Source organism: Podarcis pityusensis (genome assembly GCF_964106645.2).
Source record: "Podarcis pityusensis genome assembly, chromosome: 4".
NCBI lineage: Eukaryota > Metazoa > Chordata > Lepidosauria > Squamata > Lacertidae > Podarcis > Podarcis pityusensis.
Genome location: NC_138027.1, coordinates 76,742,257 through 76,763,091, shown reverse-complemented (window position 1 = coordinate 76,763,091; position 20,835 = coordinate 76,742,257). Strand labels below are relative to the sequence as shown.

General features: G+C 41.4%; 1 long non-coding RNA gene across 1 annotated transcript; it reads left to right on the top strand.

The window, feature by feature from the left end:
- The first annotated feature begins 700 nt into the window (after positions 1-700).
- On the top strand, positions 701-17,367 carry LOC308475949. The gene is made up of 3 exons (XR_013985573.1): positions 701-791; positions 1,178-1,201; positions 16,482-17,367. It is a non-coding gene; the product is annotated as an uncharacterized lncRNA (long non-coding RNA).
- Positions 17,368-20,835: the final 3,468 nt, after the last annotated feature.

The following is a 20,835-nucleotide window of genomic DNA, read 5'->3' as shown; positions in this document are numbered from 1 at the left end:
ATAAAACGTTTCTTATTCTACATTTCCAATAAATGCATTTTTCCCCCTACAGAAGGAAAACTACCTGAACTTTCTATGGACTCCTGACAGGATTTGCTTTTCACTTTTGTTGAGGGGGGGGGGGGCGATGGCTATTCTTTGTGAAATATTCCCACACATCCCTAATTTTATTTCTCAAAGCAATGCCACAAAGGATATGACCTCTTTACTCTTAGTAACCTTTCATGCCCCTGAATGGACTTGGACATTGGTGCCAGTCAACACAGCTTGATTTGCTATGGTAAGAATAAGATTATATCTAACAGCCTATGTCATTTCCAGGTTCAATAGGCACAGATTTAAACCTAGTCCTCCCTTTGACCCTTTGGATTCTCTTGAACTATTGCACCTTCTTTGACAATATTTGTGAATGAATGAATTCATGACGATTCAAGGTTATTTTAATGATAATAGCCCTCCCTGACAAAGGGAAAAGGAAAAGGCTAGTAGTTACTGGCACTAGTGCTTCTTCACCACAGCCGACTTCCTTTTTGACAGATTGACTGTGGAGTGAATTCCTGTTTATGGTCAAAGGCTGAAAGCTGTTGTGTGTCTGCGGCAGCACTGCTGCTACTGATCTGTGAACATGACATGCCTGATAATATTGCGTTGCCATGGGAACAACAAACATAGGGCAAAATTCTATTAGCTAGAGTGACTCAGTGAGTCAAACAGATAATGTGATGGGCCTGGCCAGATTCACCAACAAAGGCTGATGTGAAAGTTGTGATGAATTAACTTTGGGCTTGTTGGTTCGTCTTTCTTCTTTTTTCTTTTTAAAAAAATACAAATTCTGCTTATTAAGTCCTCATATTTCCCATGTTTATTCAGTAGTTCTATTTCCATAAAATGCTTATATACCAATTAGATAGCTCAATAAACCCACACACAGAGAGACATATTTTGCTTTAAAAACAAAAACGTATGTTCATTCATTTTTATTTTCATCCAGGGCAGGTCATAAGCATGGAACCATTCAGTTTAAGCTTTTACTTCGGCTACACATTCAAGGGAGTACTGCAAGTCCCATTGTGTGTGGTATACTTCTGAGTAAATCTACAAAGGGTTGCACTGAAATGGGTGCTACCTGTTTCTAACTGGAATTTCAGTTTTCTTTCTTTTTTGTATGTTTATTTAGACACCTTAACTGTGGGACTTTTAGGTAAGTAAATATTACAGTTATCAGTAAAACACAACTAAAACCCATCAGGGGTTTTTTATTTTAAAAAAGGTATACATGAGGTAATTAGCAATAAAACACTGTCAAAATCAGTAAAGCAATCATAGAGACCTAGATTATATGCTTGGGTAAACTTGCTGAAATAAAAATGTTTTCAGGTAGGCTATGGCAAAATGAAGAATGTATATTGAACATGGCTCCAGCCTCTGATATTTTCTTATTTCTCTTTCTCTTTCTGAACTACATTTCCATACATTGAAAGCCAATGTTGGGTCCGACATTTATACCTGTGCTTCTTCTTTGAATTGTGATTTCCAGCTTGCTTCCAATCTTCTTATTTGGCGATCACTTGTAGCTGAGTAAGATTGTCTTCCATAAACATGGTTTTAACAGTGAGTCCATAAGTGACTGTGGAGGCCAATTCTGGACCCACACATCCTTCCACAGTGGGGACATAGGTTTCCAGGCAGGAATTGATCAATTGATCATGATGAGGGTTTGCCAAGTGTGCCTTCCTCTTAGTACATTTCTCCCTTTCGTCCTGAGTTCGAGAGTATTCAAAGCCCATGACACCTTTGGTAAAGGCTGTTCTCCAATTGGAGCGCTCACAGGAAAGTGTTTCCCAATTGTTGGTGTTTATACTACATTTTTAAAAAATTGCCTTGAGATTTTAAATTTGCCTTGAGAGCTGCTTCCAATAAAGCTCTATCCAACACCCATGAGACTGTATCATTCAGGTGTTTGAGACTCATGTGGGTACCAGATATAAAGGTAAAGGTAAAAGGACCCCTGACCATTAAGTCCAGTTGTGACCGACTCTGGGATTGTGGCGCTCATCTTGCTTTATTGGCCGAGGAAGCTGGCGTCCAGCTTCCGGGTCATGTGGCCAGCATGACTAAGCCACTTCTGGCAAACCACAGCAGAGCACGAAAACGGCGTTTACCTTTCCGCCGGAGCGGTACCTATTTATCTACTTGCACTTTGATGTGTTTTCAAACTGCTAGGTTGGCAGGAGCAGGGACCGAACAACGGGAACTCACCCTGTCACAGGGATTCGAACCGCCAACCTTCTGATCGGCAAGTCCTAGGCTTTGTGGTCTAACCTACAGTGCCACCCGCGTCCCTGGGTACCAAATGTAGGAAGGGGCAATCTACAGTGGGGGGTTAGCTCCATTCTCAAGCTGGGCATCTAAGGGGCAGGGAGAGCTTGCATGTTCTAGAGAGCCCCTTCACACATTCAGTACCCATGAGTAACATACACCTTAACAGGGCCATGGAATAATCTAAAAAGGAAAAAGCCTGAAGAGCACGTTCTATGAAGTATGCATACTATGAAACACCCATGGTGTTTATTACCATGGACCTATCCTCAACTGTATGCAGTATGTGAGGCCAGGGTTATATTATCAGAGGTTTAGCTATGCAGAATGAAGTGATCTATGCATTTCATCAAAGGGAGAACCAAAGGGCTTTTTTTGCAGCGGAAGCCATCCCGATCAAATCAACCCCGAGTGCCTTTAAAAAGGGGGAGATCCTTGTCATTTCAAAGACATTTCCCATGTGCGGATAATCCCTCCAAAACAATTTTAATATCCGATTCATCGGGTTTCTCAAGAGTTAGATAAAGTTTTTATAAAGTTGACAAAGGCTATTGATTCAGCTCCGATGCTTTTCTCACGATCCAATGCGCAAAGCACTTTTCTTTCTTTCTTTTTAAACTTTATGAAAATGTTAGAGATAGGGTGTGTTTTTTTAAAAAAGAAAAGTAAATAAATAAATAAAATACAAATAGAATTTAGTATGGGAGGCAATTTTAAATATTTGATGATATAATTAAGTCCTGATAATGGCCTTTTATTTTCAGATTAAAAATGCATGAGGGTTTTTATCCTCTTCATCTTTATTAGACACTGTTTTCATTGTAATTATTTGTTACATATTTTCATAAACATCTCATGTTAGCAGTGTGAAGCAGCAAAAATCCAATTAATTGTGATGGCTGGAGCATATGGCTCTGACACACACACACACACACACACACACACACACACACTCAAACATACATGGGGACCTGTGGTAGGTACAGAAGGTATGACAAAAGGAGGAAGGAAGCTCACCATCTTCTCTTATCCTTCCACCCTAACTGGTCTTTCTCTAGTTCTACTAAACACCTTCATATATGTTTAAGCTTGATTGAGGGAGCAATACCATTCCTCAACACCCAATGGCCACCATTTCCGATTTGAGAGGAAGGCATTTTCTCTCCCCCTCTGAGGCGAGGGTCATTCTTTTAACTTAAGGAAGTTCATGGAAGTCCCTTCATCTCCCCGTCTCCTGAGAAAGCCTCCCCAGGGATAGGGATTCCTCCTGGACAATGTAGAATATGGTGTAGAGATTGGCTGTGTGGAGAAACAGACAGAAAATGTCACTTCCCTGAGCTCCCTTAGATTGACATCTTAAGATCGAAGCTGGATCTTCTATCTTCCAGGAGACCCCACACAGACCTTGTTCAACACTATTCAGGAGGGCTCCTTGAAGCTTTTCAGGGCGGCAGGTACAGGGCCAGATTTAGGTTTGATGAGGCCCTAAGCTACTGAAGGTAATGGGGCCCTTTATATGTCCAGCTGACCTTTGTCAACAACAAATTGTCGCTGTCTTTTGTGTTGAATGTATGCTATATGGTAATTTATGGACCTAATAGGTATCTAAAGCCATTTGCCACTGTAGGTTTTATTTTGCTTTTTGTTTTTTATCTTATATTTTGGAAATGTACATTCAGGGTTTTTCCCTTTAAATTTTTTTTGGGGGCCCCAAGAGAGTCGGGCCCTAAATTATAGCTTATTTAGCTTATACATAAATCTGGCACTGGGCAGGTAGCTGGAGGAGGAGGAGAACATGGGAAAGTTCCTTCCAAAAACTATGTTATCTTAAAGAAAGCAAGGTTGTTCCTCAGCGATCAAGCCTCTGTTTGGAATGCCCAGCTTCAATTTACAGCATCACCAGGAAAGGCTTGGAAAATCCACACCCTAAAGCATTCTGGGAAATGATATAGAATGAGTTGGAAAAAAATGTTCAAAACAACGTTTGTGACAAAAACAGAGACTTTTTTACTAGGAATTTTAGGTGCAGAGATACCAAAGGAGCAGAGACAATTATTTATGTTTGCGACGACAGCAGCGCAGATACTACTGGCCCAGAGAAACCAGGAAGAGAATAACTTTAAGAAGGAATGGGAAAAATTAACATTGTACTTAAGAAGAAGAAGAAGAAGAAGAAGAAGAAGAAGAAGAAGAAGAAGAAGAAGAGGAGTTTGGATTTGATATCCCGCCTTTCACTTCCCTTCAGGAGTCTCAAAGCGGCTCACATTCTCCTTTGCCTTCCTCCCCCACAACAAACACTCTGTGAGGTGAGTGGGGCTGAGAGACTTCAAAGAAGTGTGACTGGCCCAAGGTCACCCAGCAGCTGCAGGTGGAGGAGCGGAGACGCGAACCCGGTTCCCCAGATTACGAGACTACCGCTCTTAACCACTACACCACACTGTAAACAAATAAAAACTTTGGCAGGAATCGGGTAGCGTTTGTAATGTACTGAAAGCTAAGGTAAAATTGGATTATATAAGAAAACAGAGAAAATAAGTGAAGCAGTGGAAAGAGATTGAAAATGGTAACCATGGAAGGGTGGAGGGGAGTCAAAGGATTCAGGGAATCCTAAATGATGATGATGATGATGATGATGATGATGATGATGATGTTTATTGTTTGAACTTGAATTTTCAATATAAAATGCAATAAAAAAGATTTTTTTAAAAAAAAATATGGAATGACTGCTCCCCGCATTAAACGGGGGGCGCCCTGTGCGTGGATACCTGGAGGTCTCTGCCTACCTCAGTCAGTTGTCCAAACCTGCCTGGGGGAAGCGTTGCCAAGGAGACCAGGCCAAGTAGGGGAGGGACTACCTGCCCTTGGAGAGCTGCTGCCAGCCAGTGTAGACAATAGAGTTAGATGGACCAGTGGCCTGACAGTTTTTTCTCTTGCCAGCTGAATAATCCAGGCCAATGGCTAGATTACAATCTTAAGTGGGATTTGCTCCTCCAAAAGTGCATTTAGGATTGTAGATTTGATAGTTTTAATTATAACATACCATATATAAAAAAATATATCTATTAGTATAATTTGAGACGGTGGGAGATAATTGGTGAGACACAGTGTTCTACAAAGTCCAAATGATTTTTTTAAAAACTCTCTCTCTCACACACACATTACAATCAAGAAAGGTATGTGTTGATTTGAACCTCAAAAAGTGTTCTCATGTTGAAAAGTACAGTGCAGCTAGGCTATCATCACAGAGTCCTGAGAATTCAAAAGTTTCCCCAAATTTATTACCTCACTTAATTTGCTGCTTTTACAAAGGGAGACAAATTGGTGTGTTTCACTGCCGGTGCATCCCTGAACTCATCATTATGCATCGTCTTGGATAATGTACAGTATTTCATATTCCAGGGACAGGATATATCATTGTTCTTTTGATGTTATATCATATTGGATGTATGTAGGGAATGATGATTTCAACTGTGAAATGTAAATTTGGCTTATGGTGTTCTTGCTGCCTATGTGAATGTTAAATATACATTATATAAATGTCATATAAAATTCACAATTGCTCATAACAAATGATTGGCTTAGTGGGAGAGTGAATACCAGAAACTTCTCGCACTATTTATGAAAAGAAAAAGCCTAAAAGGAGAGAGTGGAAAATAAATAATGCATAAAGAAATGCAATAAATATGAATAAAGAATTAAAAACAAACCAAAGGTTTTTTGTACGATGCACAAATCTTTGTAGATCGGAATCACTCCAAAATAAGAAAACAAAACCTACCTCTGTCAGCAACTTGCTTGTTTGCTTATTGCTGAAGGACACAGTAGAGACAAATCCAGGTCTGTTGATTTATTTAGGTGCAAGATGTCACATGGAAAATATTTTGTGAAATTCTTTTGCTTGTGTGTGAATCTCAGTGGCCAAGTGTGCACTTCGTGTGGAGAAGATCTGAGATTTAATTGCAGTTGCCCTGATCCCATCTCATTCACCCAAAGGCCTGACAACTAAGAGTTTCTGGGTTGTGTATGTGTGGGAGAGAAAGAGGTTTTCATTAAAATATTTACAGATGGTATTTTGTCCATACGGATTCCAAAAGGTTTACAGAGCACACATTAAAGCAATTGTAAGCAGCAAAACATATATAAACCACAAACCATTGAGAAATAAAAGCCCAGTAGCAAAAACCAGCTATCAACCGCTTAACTAAAAACCTCACATGCTGAGGAAAACAGAGATGTTTCTGCCACCTGTGCAAAGTGAAGCAATGAAAGGACAAGTGGAATTTCACTCTGTAATTGGTCTGTCACAGGTTTCCACCAACCTATCCGCCTCTGGTGCTGGGACATAAAACAGGGCCTTCGAAGAATATATTTATCATTCAGGTGTATATGATTTATCCTGGTCCCAATCCACTGAGAGATGCATAGGGAAGTACCACAACCTTGAACTGAGTTCTTACATGTTCTACAAAACGAACGCTAGAAAGCAGTCTGGTCACAACATTCTGCACCAGCTGCAAATTCCGAACAGATCAGTCCCATGTAGAACATGCTGAAACCAGAGTTGACTAAGGGCTAGGTTGGTGTAGTGGTTAAGAGTGGTAGACACGTAATCTGGTGAACCGGGTTCGCGTCTCCGCTCCTCCACATGCAGCTGCTGGGTGACCTTGGGCCAGTCACACTTCTCTGAAGTCTCTCAGCCTCACTCACCTCACAGAGTGTTTGTTATGGGGGAGGAAGGGAAAGGAGAATGTTAGCCGCTGTGAGACTCCTTTGGGTAGTGATAAAGCGGGATATCAAATCAAAACTCTTCTCTTCAGATTCATCTTCTCCAGGATAGTACTCAACTGCTGCACCAGCTAAAACACTTGAGCATCCTGGAGCAACATTGGATCCAGTGTCAGGGACTGTGCAGAGGAGGAATGGTGGAGACCGCCTCCCCATCCTGACCCTTCCAGGGAGGAGGAAGATGAAGACAGTATAGATTTACAACAGAGGTTTGAGGGATCTCGCAGCTCAGAGGCAGATGAGGGGGAAAGTTCAGAAATCATGGGAGAGCCAGAACAACAACTGGCCAACACATTGTCATTAGAAAGCATTCCAGACCCTCCTTCTCCCAGAACCCGGAGAGCCTTAAAAGTAGGAGAGTAAAGAGCTCAAAGTCAGAGGGTACGTAGCAGCACGTGTAGAGGATGATGATGACAAATGAGGAAGTGGGTGAGACGAGGTGGAGTGGAGATTCACTTGGGACAGCACCATTATCCAAGAGGCTGGGTTCTACAGCCTCTCTCTGTAAAGATTGAAATAAAGAAAAACTGTAAGAAACTTTCCCTTGTCTTTATGCTTTCCTGGGCAACCAGCGTGGAGCTGCTGGCAGCATCCTGACACCCAGAAACACCCCTGGTCCTTTCGAAGGAGTACAACCCCATCTGGAGCAGGCTGTGCTGACAAACTGCCAATCAAGTTGTCTATTAGCCAACAGAACCTCTTGCTCTTCAAGATGGAACCTCACATTTTTAGTCCTCGCCTGATCCATTACTGTCTAGGCAACTGTTCAGGACCTCTGTGTCCCCTTGGAATCAGCTGAAAAGGAGAGATACAGCGTGATATTATCGAGATGGTGACGGATCCAAACCCAAACCCTCCATTAGGCAGAGAGAGAAGTGGCCACTTTAGGGAGCAGATCCTAAGAGTAGGGATGGGTGAATCTATATCTCTAGATCTCTCATTTTTTCCACTCATCCGTTATCCACATTTCCACACCAGGTTGAGATTTTTAAGAAAGAAATATTCACCAGCATTTTAGTATGGACGTCTCCTCACACACAAGTGTTTGTACGCCTTCTTGACTAATATACACATTGCTGCAAAGGGGTTCTGCCTAAAATAATGGAATTTTGTATGTTGTTTTCACCAATATATGCATTTTAGCGGACGCTATTCCAGGTTATGCATATTTGTTCACCTTGCTTGGCTGGAGGAGTGCACTGCAAAATTCAGAGATGGGAAAATTTTAGTGGGAGGCTATGGTTTGGTTCTCATATTATTTTAGGATGCACAGGGTAAACAGGTTTGCCTTTAAACATGAACCAAATCAAAATTCTCTCCTACCCCTAGCTAAGAGGCATGGTGCCAGTAGAGCTGTGTGTATCACACAATTTCCCTGCGCCGTCTAAGTTAGTCTGCTGCCCTCAGGTACAGTGGAGGTTGGCATCCCATCACCACATTCCAATAAGATTCAGGTGTCAGTTAAGATCAGGCATCCCCAAACTTGACCCTCCAGCTGATTTGGGACTACAATTCCCATCATCCCTAGCTAACAGGACCAGTGGTCAGGGATGATGGGAATTGTAGTCGAAAAACATCTGGAGGGCCGAGTTTGTGGATGCCTGGTTTAGACAGTTTTTTTATGTGGAATGTGTGGGGAGGGATTTTGCCTCAGGCAGCAAAATGCCTTCATTCGGCCCTGATCCTCTTTGAATTTGTCTAGTCCTCATTACATTACATCTTATGGCAACAAATTTCATAGTTTAACTATGCACTGTACTACATTTTATTGTCTTAAGTCTTCACACATTCAGCTTTGCTCAATTTAACCAAGTTCTAGTACGATGAACTTCTCTCAAACCACCGTGCATAATTTTATAAGCCTCCTTTGTGGCGGTTGATTGGTATTTGCTGCTTTACTGTGCTTATTTGTTGTTTTGGATAGGTTATTTTAACAATTATTTCAACTATGTATTATTAATAGGGAGTTAAAGTGTAGAATATTAAAATAACTACATTAAATTAAAAGGAGTCACCAGGCAAAATGGGGGGAGGGGGAAATGTGTGTGTTTTTAAATGGCTGATTGTTTGACTTTACATAGTGATGCATATCTCTGCATTACTGTGAACCGTTCGCTTTGTAGTATAATAATAAACAAATAAAAGAAATCAATGGAGCCTTTATAAAGCGCAATTGAAAATCTTTGCAAAAAAAGCTTTTGCAGGAACTGTTCCATATGGGGAGTATGTGGGGGGGAAGTGTTATTGGCCATTGCTATTTTTACTTCACAATGTTTATCATTTCTATAGCCTTCATTGTCAATAAACAGGTTCCTGCTTCTCTCTTTCAGCTCTTGGCTTTGTAGCAAGTGAACCCGTAAATATACCACAAACTTGCAGTGTGCCCTGCAGCAGTGGTAATATTTGCTGCTGTGAACTTTGGAGAATTATTCCATTCAGGGCTGAAATGTGGGCCTTTCCTCAATGCTTCTGGAGCCCTTCCTCCAAGTGGACTCAAAATAGATGCCCTCCTAGGTTTCAATTCTCTGCTGCTGTTCACCCAAACTGGTCCTCCCTCCATGTTCCTTTTCATGGAAAGAGCTGCACACCAAAGGCCTCTTGAAATTCTACACCTTCCTCATGGACAGATCAATTGGAAGAACAATTTCACCACATTTCTCCAGGAGGCAGAGAAATCCTCCAAGACTGTCTCCAACATTCTGGTTTTGGTAGCACCAGGGCTCTAGCACTAGCAGATGGGTGAGATTTAACGTTGCGCAACAGAGGAATCCACCAGAACAAGCTCACCTGTTAGTAACTTTAACTTAGCACTACATTGGACACAACACTTTGCGACTGAACCCAGGGCTAAAGAAATTAGACACATGTGTTTATTTGAAACGGGGTCATTTGCATGGGAAACGAGAGGTGTCAGAAGCCAAAAGATCTTCGTTTAAAAAGGTACTCATATGGTGTTTGTTTGTTGTAATTTGGTTTAAGGGTTTAAAACTGTGTTGTAAGTTGCTTTGTCTCACATTTGTGAGTAAATTGACCAATAAATATAAAGCCACTTCCGAGCTAGGGAGGAGGTGGGGTTGCGGGCTTCATGCGGGAAATCCTTGGACGCGTCATACCCCGAGCCAGACAATCAGCTGGCTCGGGGGGCGTGGCCTCGCCTACTTAGGTCTGGCGCGGCTGAGGCTCTTCCTCTTTCCCGCGCCGCAGCTGACCTGGTTTTCATTCCCCTCCCACCCTTTAGGCTAGGCTCTCTGACGTTGCTATGGGCTTTGGTCGGTCGCCGTCAAGGGGCCTGGTAGGAATTTTTCCAGCTAGCAGATTGGCACCAGCCACTTGGTTTTTGCCTACCTCGTAGCAAACTGTCACAACTCCACGGTACTGGCGGTTAGGCATTGGTGGGGATACTGTTCTATTGTTATGCAGATGAAGGGGGAAGGAGCGCCATCACCTTCCCCCAAACGAAAGGGTAGTCCGATAAAGGATTCCGGGGGGCGTGGTCTTGTCCTAAGCCTATGGAGGTGTGGGCCCACGGCACGCCCCCACGCGGTGACACTGGGGGGAGGTCCTAGTTGACGTGCCTCAGCAGGACTCCTCCCACTGGTGGTTAACCCTCACCGGCCTTCAAGCATACTGGCTGAAGCCGGTTAGTTGTTAGGACCAATGCCTAAGCCAATACTGCTCAATTCCTGCAATCAATAAAGTTGTGGCCTAATTTGACCCATTAACTTGAACTCTTGTGTCCTGTGTCTTTATTTCTATGGGGGGAGGCGGGAACTCGCTACACAAATAGTAACAATTAATAACCATAACAAAAAACACAACATCATAATAAAATATTACAGCAAAATACACCAAATTTAAAAAATACAATAAAAATTCATTAAAACATTGTAAATTTGTAAAATCCAGCATCAAATGACAAAGAATGCATAAAATTAATTCTCTAAAAACACTTGACTGAACAAAAACATTTCCAGCCTCCCCTTTTTAACATGCATCGGCTTGAAATTCCTCTGTGATAAAGTGAAATCTTTTTTTTTTTCCTTGCAGATATCAGCTTAAAGGGTTTTAGATTCCATTAAATGTAATATACTTGAGAGAAAGTATAGATATGCCTTAAAAGTTTCATTGTTTCTTTTGCTGAGGTGCCTCCAGAAAGCCCATTTTAAGGTATACCAGTTGAATATCATTCCAGGGAATAATGTACACTTTCATACTGTATGTATAATTTTACTTACTTTTGCGTAAAGTGTAGGATGGGTGTTTGAGAGGCACTTATAAGCACCTATTAGCTGAAAAAGCATCACCGGGACATATATAAATAGTATATCCCCCCTCCCTTTTCCCCCACACCACATATTGAGACAGATATTCTAAAAAGATTTGTGTCAAAGCAAGCCTTTGATTTTGAAAATGTACATAGATTGATTCTTTTAACACTGGGTGGTAACTGTTACCAATGGATAATACAGAAAACCCACAAATTATTGGGAAGTGATTTGCTTCATTTTGAATACAGCTTTGAGCTCCAGCCTCCTTCGTGGCAAGATCTTGAGGTGAGAGAGAAGACCATTCCACTTCTAGGAATGGATGAACATGGCAATTTCAGCTTCCCCCACTCCCTCATTTGTCCTGTAATAAGGTCATTTCTCCACATTTCTGCATCAGTTTGTGATATTGTTTTTAAAAAAAGTCCTCATGAACATTCACCAGCATTATATTGCACACATTTCCCATTATACACATTTTCCTATGCAGTTTTGCCTAATGCATAAATTTTGGCAAGCCATTTCCCTAATATAATGCATTTTCGTATGTTCTCGGCACTGAGATATGCATTTTTACACACACTTCTGCCTAATATATGTTATTTGATTGCCCCACAACATTCGGAAAAGTGCAAATTTGAAAGAACAGCTACATTTTTTGTTCATGTAATTTGCTTCTGTAAGTGCAAATTAGGTGGGTTTGCATGAAAATGTGAAAATCAAACCAAATTCTCCCCCCCCCCCACTTGCTACACACTTCAGGTGGAAAATACAGGAATGGAGGGAGGGAGGAAGCACATCAGGGAGAATGAGTTTTACCCAGCTCTTTCCTAACTGTGCTGTTTTTCTCCTTGCAAATTTCTTTTTTAAGAGACAGGACTATATCCATATAAAAATCCCCCATCTGTATTCTGAAGCATTGCAGTTCATTTTACCATCTTCGAACTCTACCGTCTCGTTCTGTTGCACGTGTAGGTCCAATCAAGTCATCATAGTCAAATATATGCTGGAGAGCTCTGATGCAAGCTGCTATATAAAGGTGTAATCAGATGTGCATAATTAGTGTGTCATCAGCTATATGAAACTGTAGAGCAAGGAGAAGTTACACTTAGTGTCCTATGTGTGAGATATTGTAATAATGAATAGAAAGCTTCTCATTCTGGGTGACACCTTGTCTTAGCATCTATTGTGAGAGTTGTTGCAAGCAGAATCCCTGATCCTTGTGCAGAATAGAAATGAATGTGCTCCCCCCCACGAGAAAGAGTTCCGAAAGGTTTTGCTACAAACTGCCTTAAACCAGTTACAAAAGAAATGTTCCAAATACAAAGTAGCACATTGCTCTTAACAAACTAGCAATGCAGTCTAGTCTTCTTTACTTCCTTAATGCAGCCAAAGAACAATCTTCTCTCTGATCCCAGAGAGAGAGAGCATATGCAAGCAACTTGCTGATGGAACAATGCTGAGCTGAATCATTGGCTTCATCTCCTGCTGAGAGAGATCACTACTTGGGTTCCCAGGGACAGATCATAATTTAGTTTAAACGCTCAATGGAAACCTGCACCCTCTCCTGCCGCATCAGCTACAGTTAAACTTCTTTTGTCTAATGCAAACCTATCTTTACAAAATGCAAACCTCTGCATATGTTTTCAAATACAATGCATACAAACATGCACATTAAACTTATATCTTTAACTTCTATTTGGATCTGTTGCTTTCTGTACTCCTAGGTCCCTGGGGCATTTGTATGTTTCTCACCTGCAATTCTGCAGCCTCCTCATCTGGAGCCATCTTACAGGAAGATCAGGGCTTGCTCTACCATTAAGCAGAGTGGTGTGACTGCCTCAGGCGGTAGATGTTGGGAGGCTTTGGTGAAAGTCACCTGGCCATTCCTCTCTTGTGGGGGCAGAACTGCCTGTGGCACATAGTCTGCTCTGCAAAACCCTAAATCAGGAGTGAGGAAGCTCCATCCCACAATCCTAATTAGGCCTGATAGGCCTTCCAATTAGGCCCACAAGGCCATTTTGGCCAAGCCATGCCCCCAGCCATACCTGGGTCAAGTAACTACCTGGCTTAGCCAAAAGGGGCTTGCAGCACACCCGCAAAGCCCTGTGCCAAAGACTTCACCAGGCCCTCTAATCATCTGATAGATTATTGTTCAGCAGCTTGCAACTGGGCTTCACAAGACCTGAGAATTGGCATCTTTCAGGATGCTTTGAAAGACCTTTTGTAGGGAACAAAAAAAAGGGGGTCACCTGGCACCATTTCGACATCAGGTGATTGACAGGTGACTAGCCCCACCCATTTGTCAAACTTGGCCTGCCAGGAATGGGAGGAATAACCACCTGCCCTGCTGGTATCACTCAGTTCTCTACCCCTCTCCTAAACTAACCTGCTGCACTCAGGTGCAGAGGAAGCTATTCCATCACCAGTATTGAAGTAAGAATAGGAAAATGCCATACTTCAGTGATGCAGCATATGCTTTGCATGCAGAAGGTCCCAAATTCAATCCCTGGCATCTCCTGTTGGACTGGGAGGGAACCAGCCCTGAAGCCCCAAAGTCACTGGCAGTCAGTGCCACCAATGGGCAGATGATCAGTATAAGGCAGCGTTCCTTCGTCCCGTGAAACTGCTAGTTCGGCTGGCTTTTCTGCAGATGGAATGGAGGATGTCATATTGTTTTTTGCTTCAGGCGGTAAAATGTCTTGGGAAGCCCTAAAGGAAGTAGTCTCAAAGTGCTTATCAAGGTCTCCTAGCTGCTTTGACAGGAAGGTTTCAGGAGATGACCAAGTTCTTTCATATAGATAGGGTGTGTGTGTGAGGAAGAGGGAGAGGGAGAGGGGGGAAGAGAGAGAGGGAGAGGGATTGGGAGAGAGAGAGAGAGAATGAATGAATGAGAACCTAATGGGGAAGAAGGCAGAATGCTGTTTCTGTTGGCAAGAGGGGGGATATCAAAAACTGGGAGTCGTGGTGAAATCCAGAAGGAAGACATAGCTGCTTTCTTGAACACTGGGCAGGAATACCCCCACTGTGACATTTTGTTGTGGAATCCACTGTGGAACGTGAGATTTGGTACTTCAGAATGACTTGGCTAAAAAGGTAAAACTGTGAACAAAATCTAGCCTAGAATATATAAATATTAAGAGAGAGAGAGAGAGAGAGAGAGAGAGAGAGAGAGAGAGAGAGAGAATATAAGTATGGAAATGAGAAACTTGTGAAATATAACTTGAAATGTACTGGAAATGATTCACACAGGTATGCAGTCCATAAATAAAAACCAAAATCACACACTATGCTTCTCTATATATTACATAATAATTTAGCATTCTAATTATCAATACGAATTGCTTGGAGTAAACTGGTTGCATTTAATTTATTTACTGCATACACAATAACATTAACTCACCAGTTTATTCCCAGTTGTACCTCCAATGATATTTGAGTATTTCAGCCAGATTTTAATTGATTTTCATAGTAGCTGGTTGTTAATAGGATAATTTGTCAGTACAATAATAAAACAATTGTTTCCACAGCACTGTGAGTTCAGTTGATCAGATAACAAAGTTAAGTCGAGTTTCATTAATTGAAGGCAGGTGTAGGATTTTCTGGATGAAAGATACAAATCCCCATGGCCCTCTGGAAATCGAGATCAGAGGTCACTTAAAAATTAGTTAAGCATGATGGACCAACATTGACCTATACAGGTGTTCCAGCTTTCTTTCTGGGTATCACTTCCTGCACTCTTATTTAAACTCTGGCAAAGCCCATAGGTCAACATATGTCTTTCGAAGTCTGCATTAAATTAAAAGCCAGTTGAGAACTGCCTTAACTCCCAATCGCTTCTTTGCGGGCTCCTGGAAATATTATCCACAGTAACAAAAACGTTTCAGCATTTCCCTGCTTTTGTGCACCCTGCAACCTAAATGGAATTGAAATACTTTGAAAAAGATCACTAAGTATTAAAGAATATTATTTCACAACGTTCTCATGGCTGAGGTCAAATGAATGTATTGGTGTATATGCAATCCCAGGCATATCTACTCAGAAGTAAGTTCTGGTCACTTCAGAGGGGCGTACTCTCAGGTAAATGTGTGTGGGATTGCACTTTTGGAATTTTCCCCATTACCTTATGATTCAAGTCCTGCCACTGGATTTTGCATGCAGAGAAATGTGAAATGAATTTTGAAGAAAATCTGAGGAGCTTCTAGGGAAGGCAATGAATTGCAGTAAGGGTTTGGCAACCATATATCTTCACCAGGTCTTCCGTACGAAATATGAAGCAAATTTGGAGGTTCCCATTTAGGCAGTTCAGATAGCATAGTAGGGCACCAGATTTGGCTGCAAAACAAAATCTGAAATGACTATCAATAAATATTAAATAATTATTTGACAATATTATGATGGCTGAAGTTGAATGAATGTGCTATAGTATACTGTGTCTGTTGCTTATGCTGTACTCCTGTAGGGGAGGAGCCAAAGCTCGGTCACAGAGCATCCGGTTTGCATGCAGGAGGTCCCAGATTCAATTCCTGGCTTCTCCAAGCTACAGCTAGTTTGAAACTTTGGAGAGGGGCTGCTGGTTTGTATTAACAATGCTGAGATAGATGGACAAATCGTATGGTTCTGTGGAGGGCAGTTTCCTGTGCTTCTTTGGGTATTCGACAAATGATGTATGTAAGCAATTTCAATGTTATAGTGGTACTTTGATTCTCGAACTTAATCCGTTCTGGGAGTCCGTTCGACTCCCGAAATGGTTCAAAAGCCAAGGCGCGGCTTCCGATTGGCTGCATGAGCTTCCTGCATTCAATCAGAAGTTGCATAAGCCACATTGGACATTCGGCTTCCAAAAAATGTTCGCAAACCAGAACACTCACTTCCAGGTTTGCGGCGTTCGGGAGCCGATTTGTTCGGGAGCCAAGCCATTCAACTACCAAGGTACCACTGTAGTTATTTAAAAATAAATAATACTAGCAACATATAAATAGGCCTGCTGCCTAATTTTTGGGGGGTTAATTTACCAAACCAAGGGATTGGGGGGTGAGTTTAATTTTTGTTCATAGTTTTCAAAACAATAAGCACATCTTCTTCCTTTATCTTCTCATTATTTGTCTACAGGTAATATTGGCATGTCCACGACAAATAACAATCCTTCCCTTGCCCTGGAAACAGCCAAAAGTCATATTACATGAATCTAGGCTCTTCCGAACTGTTTTTGCTGCTTTGAATGACATCCATTCCTGGGCATTTGCATTATGAACATTTGATGTAATTGGAAAATCCACAACATGAACAACAAGGAAAGCCGGGGAGAGATGTCTACATTCATTGAACTTGGAGCAGCTCAAGTTGGGGCAAAAATGGAATTTATGTGGCACTTCTTTTAAAACTCATTAATATTCTGATTGAAGATTTGACATGGTTTGCTGGCAGGAAAAAGAGTCCCAGCTTTAAAGGAGCAAAAGCATGAAAAGTCTTCTAGTTCTGCAAAATGCAAGCTGGATTCTAATTCTGGAGGGAATTGGCTCTTTCTGGGAAAATGGGCTCCATCTAGCCCATGGAGAAGAGACAGGAACCAGCTTCCTGACATGTGTGGAGGCAAGTTGGACAAAAATATTCACAACAAATGCATGCATTTGCATTACCTTTCTGAGATTATGCTGTGAGAAGTAGCTTTCAGTACCACCATTTGTGCATGTCAACAGAGAAGTCCTATACATGCCTACTTAAAAGCAAGTCCCATTGAGCTCAACTGGATTTGCTTCCACTTAAGTTTCTACACAGAAATAGTTGGGCATTTCCCCTCCTTTACTGCCACTAGAGTAGAATCAGAATAATATCCATATCCTTGAATGGGGAGGTTTTCAGTTGAGGAATATTTACACAGCCAATGCAGAATGAGGCCGCTGGTTGTAGTTAATTGGCTATGCAGAAGGTTCAGTAATATTAAGGGCAAAATTTGCCTTCAGATTCAGTGGAGCCTAGATAGTCAATCTACGAAGCACTCCCTAAAAATTATATCTCTCCTTTTTTTTTACTTAGGTGTTTCCTTGTGCTAATGTTAACAAGAGGTATATTCCAAAATCCACACTTTCAATTATTCCCAGGGGACTACATCTTGTTAAAATGCCCAGAATCTTAGAATCATTTCAAAGATCTCCAAAGACACCAGGGCAGAGATGACTGCAGTGGTATCAATTTATTGTCGTCATTTGCATCCTTCACAAGCCAACTCACATCAGAAATAAAGACACCGCTTGGATCCTGAAACGCACAGTAGTTTCAAATTAACGTTCTGCATCACATTTTTAGGAGCGCTTTGGTCTTCCCTGCTGATGCGTGGCACTAATTTCCAAGTGCCTATAATTGTTTACTAGTGGGAGCCAGACTTTCTTTTTAAACTTCAGTCAATTATGAATGTTCATTCTTAACTTGCTGTACAAAGCTCTGTTATTGTGGTTGGTGGTTGTTGTTTTTCCAGCACCACTGAAATCTATTCCTTTAAAGTTCATTTGTCAAACCAATCTAAGCCTATTCTATGTGAGAGCAAAAGGAAAGTGAAGTCATCAGGAGAAAAAGAAAAGTGTTTTTTGCTTGTTTGTTTCTACATCCGAGCATTATAGACATTCATTAACTTTGGAAAGGGGAGAATTTCATTTATTTATTTGTTTGTTTCACACTGCTAGCATTCCCCCCCACCCACCCCTCCTGACTATAAGACTGATCACTGAAAGGTTAAAGCAACATTAGTTAGCTCTGTGTCAAATACTGTAGAAATTAAATCTTACATCATGGCTTCTTGATGCACAAGAGACGAAGCCAGGAAAGAAAAGAAAAGATGGATCAAAGCAGTGGGAGAAGCTGTGGGACAGCTTTTATATGTACAGAGCACCCACAAGAGGAGCAAGGCAACATGGATAGTGCTTGCCCATGACTTGGATCTTGGGAATTATGGGTACTAGGAGGAGGAGGTGATTTGTCATCCGAACACTAATTCATTCCTGCCTTTGCATATCTTTCTCCTTGCTCCACAAAAGTCAAAGAAGTCATTTGCTTGAGTTCTATAAAATAATGCCAGGAACCTGCAGGAGAACACGCTCTATGGGACACACCTGTACTCATGTTCTTCAGTATCACCAGGATCCCACAGTTAAAATACCTGTTGAAGGTATCAAGACCTAGTTGGCTTTAGTGATGGAGGGTGTGTTGTAAGAGGAATGTGGAATGTGTGGTCCTTAGATCTCCAGTGACAGTGGTTAGAGGGAGCTATCTGTGAAGAAGGCTCTTTGTGAAACCAGGAAGAGGCTGGAAAACAAAGGAAAGTGAGAATGGTTTGGCCAGTTCTGAAAGCTGAAGGTTGCTTTTGTGCTGGAAACAGGAGATGTTCCCCTCCCCAGGCCTTGGACCTTTAGCTATTTTGATCCTTGTGCAATAGAAATGAAGGGACAACTTTGAACCAGCCCTTTTAGCTGTTCCAACGACAGTTAGCAGATCAGAATGTTTGACTCCATGCTGTGAAGAGCTTCGCCTTCGAAGACAACTGTTAAAGACACAAGAGCAGCCCAGAACATTCCCCCCCCCCAGTCAGTTGGCAACCCTAGCACTGAGAGTTGTTCTGCATGGGCTGGTGACACAGGAACAAAGAGATAGAACAAATGACACAAGACCCACAGAGCATGGCATGTACTGACATCTTCTGAAATCCATGTTTTAATTTGTTTCTAACTTAACAGTGACTGAATACAGGCGGCAACCATTTGGGGCATTTTGGGGCCACTTCTGGCTCCACAGCAGTGAGTGTCTGAGTGGTTGCAAACGTAAAATGGTCACTGCCTTATGTACAACTGATTCATGTTTTGCTCAAAAACTAGGCAATATATCATTCCATCCACAGTCTCCACAATTTCCAAGTCTGCTCTCCATAAACCACCTTCAGCATACCCTCCAACATTTCTCCAGTGAAAATAGGGAAGTCCTATTACGCAATGTTAATTTTACTATTTATACCCCACACATCTTACTGGGTTGCCCCAGCCACTCTGAGCAGCTTCCAACATATATAAAAACGTAATAAAACATTAAATATTTAAAAAGGTTTCCTATATAGGATTGCCTTCAGGCGGCTTGGGAGTCAGATAATTCCATACCGTCCAACATTTCTCCAATGAAAATAGGGACATTTTAAGGAAAAGTGGCGCATTTCAGGATCAAATCAGAAACCAGGGTGGCTTCTCTAAATTAGGGACGCCCCTGGAAAATGGAGACACATTTGGAGGGTCTGTTTTAGTACTCTTTGAAATGGAAACATATAGAAACAGTATGGAAATATAAAAACAGAAGAATATTGTATTTCTTTAAAATATAACATTAAGACAGTTTCCATTGGCTGGCTTTCTGAGCAGGCCAGATACATGGTGGTAAAACAGACTGTCTCTCTCCATCCTATATAATTTTATTTATTTATTTAAAAAACCATACATTCATCTTGGAATGGCTTTTCCAGTACCAATTCTCATTAAGCACTGATAAAAATGAAATGCCACAGACAATTCTGTATTAAAGGTGTGGAGGGGGGAGAAACTTTCCCCATGGCTTAGAGGAACAAGGACCAGAATTGCTGAGGCTTCACTGTGCGATGGTGTCTGTGAGATGAAAGTTTTGTGCCTGGAACTGCAGATCAAGACAGAAGGTGAAGGAAATAATTTGTGTATATTAATTACGAGGCAGTTCTCAGAAGAAGAAGAAAACAAGCAGTTAAAACTCCCGGCTCCATCGAGAAACAGACACTGCACAGTGGCTAGCATGTGGCACACCAACTAAATATATATTATTTTGTTCCTTTCTCTAAGACTGCATAGGGCATGAGTTGTTTTCCACATGCCTCGGACTCCTACAGCTCCAGCTGTCATGTGTAATTAAACATTTGGCCTCCACAATTACTCTACAGTGTACATATGCCAGCATTTCAAGCCTGGAATATGCATTTCAAAGAAGAATAATTCCCTGGAAATCCTAAATTGACAGGAGCAAAGACAGCCTGAAGGAAAGTAGTCAGAGAAAACTGTAAGGTCGGGATCTAATGATTAAAAAAAAGAAACTTCAAGAAGAACTTCAACCCTTAACTAAACCAATGGGAAAAAGAACGACAGTTGGCAAGCAGATTTCCTACATTGGGGTCCTGATTAGGACTCTCTTGGGTTAATTTAATATTATCAGTATTGTTCACCTTGCCTTACCATTAATACCACTTAGATTTTTCCCCCCACAACGCATATTTTGCATCATTTGCTTTTTACAAATACAGATAGATTGGTGCTATATTAAATCTGTTAATTTGCACTATTATTCACAATAATTGTATATTTTGTTTTTCCAAGCACTTCCCCCATTCTTACATTTTTTAAAAAAATCTTTGTTAGGTACATCACAAGTTGTTTTATCAGCAAATAGTGCCTTTTTCTTTCTATTGATT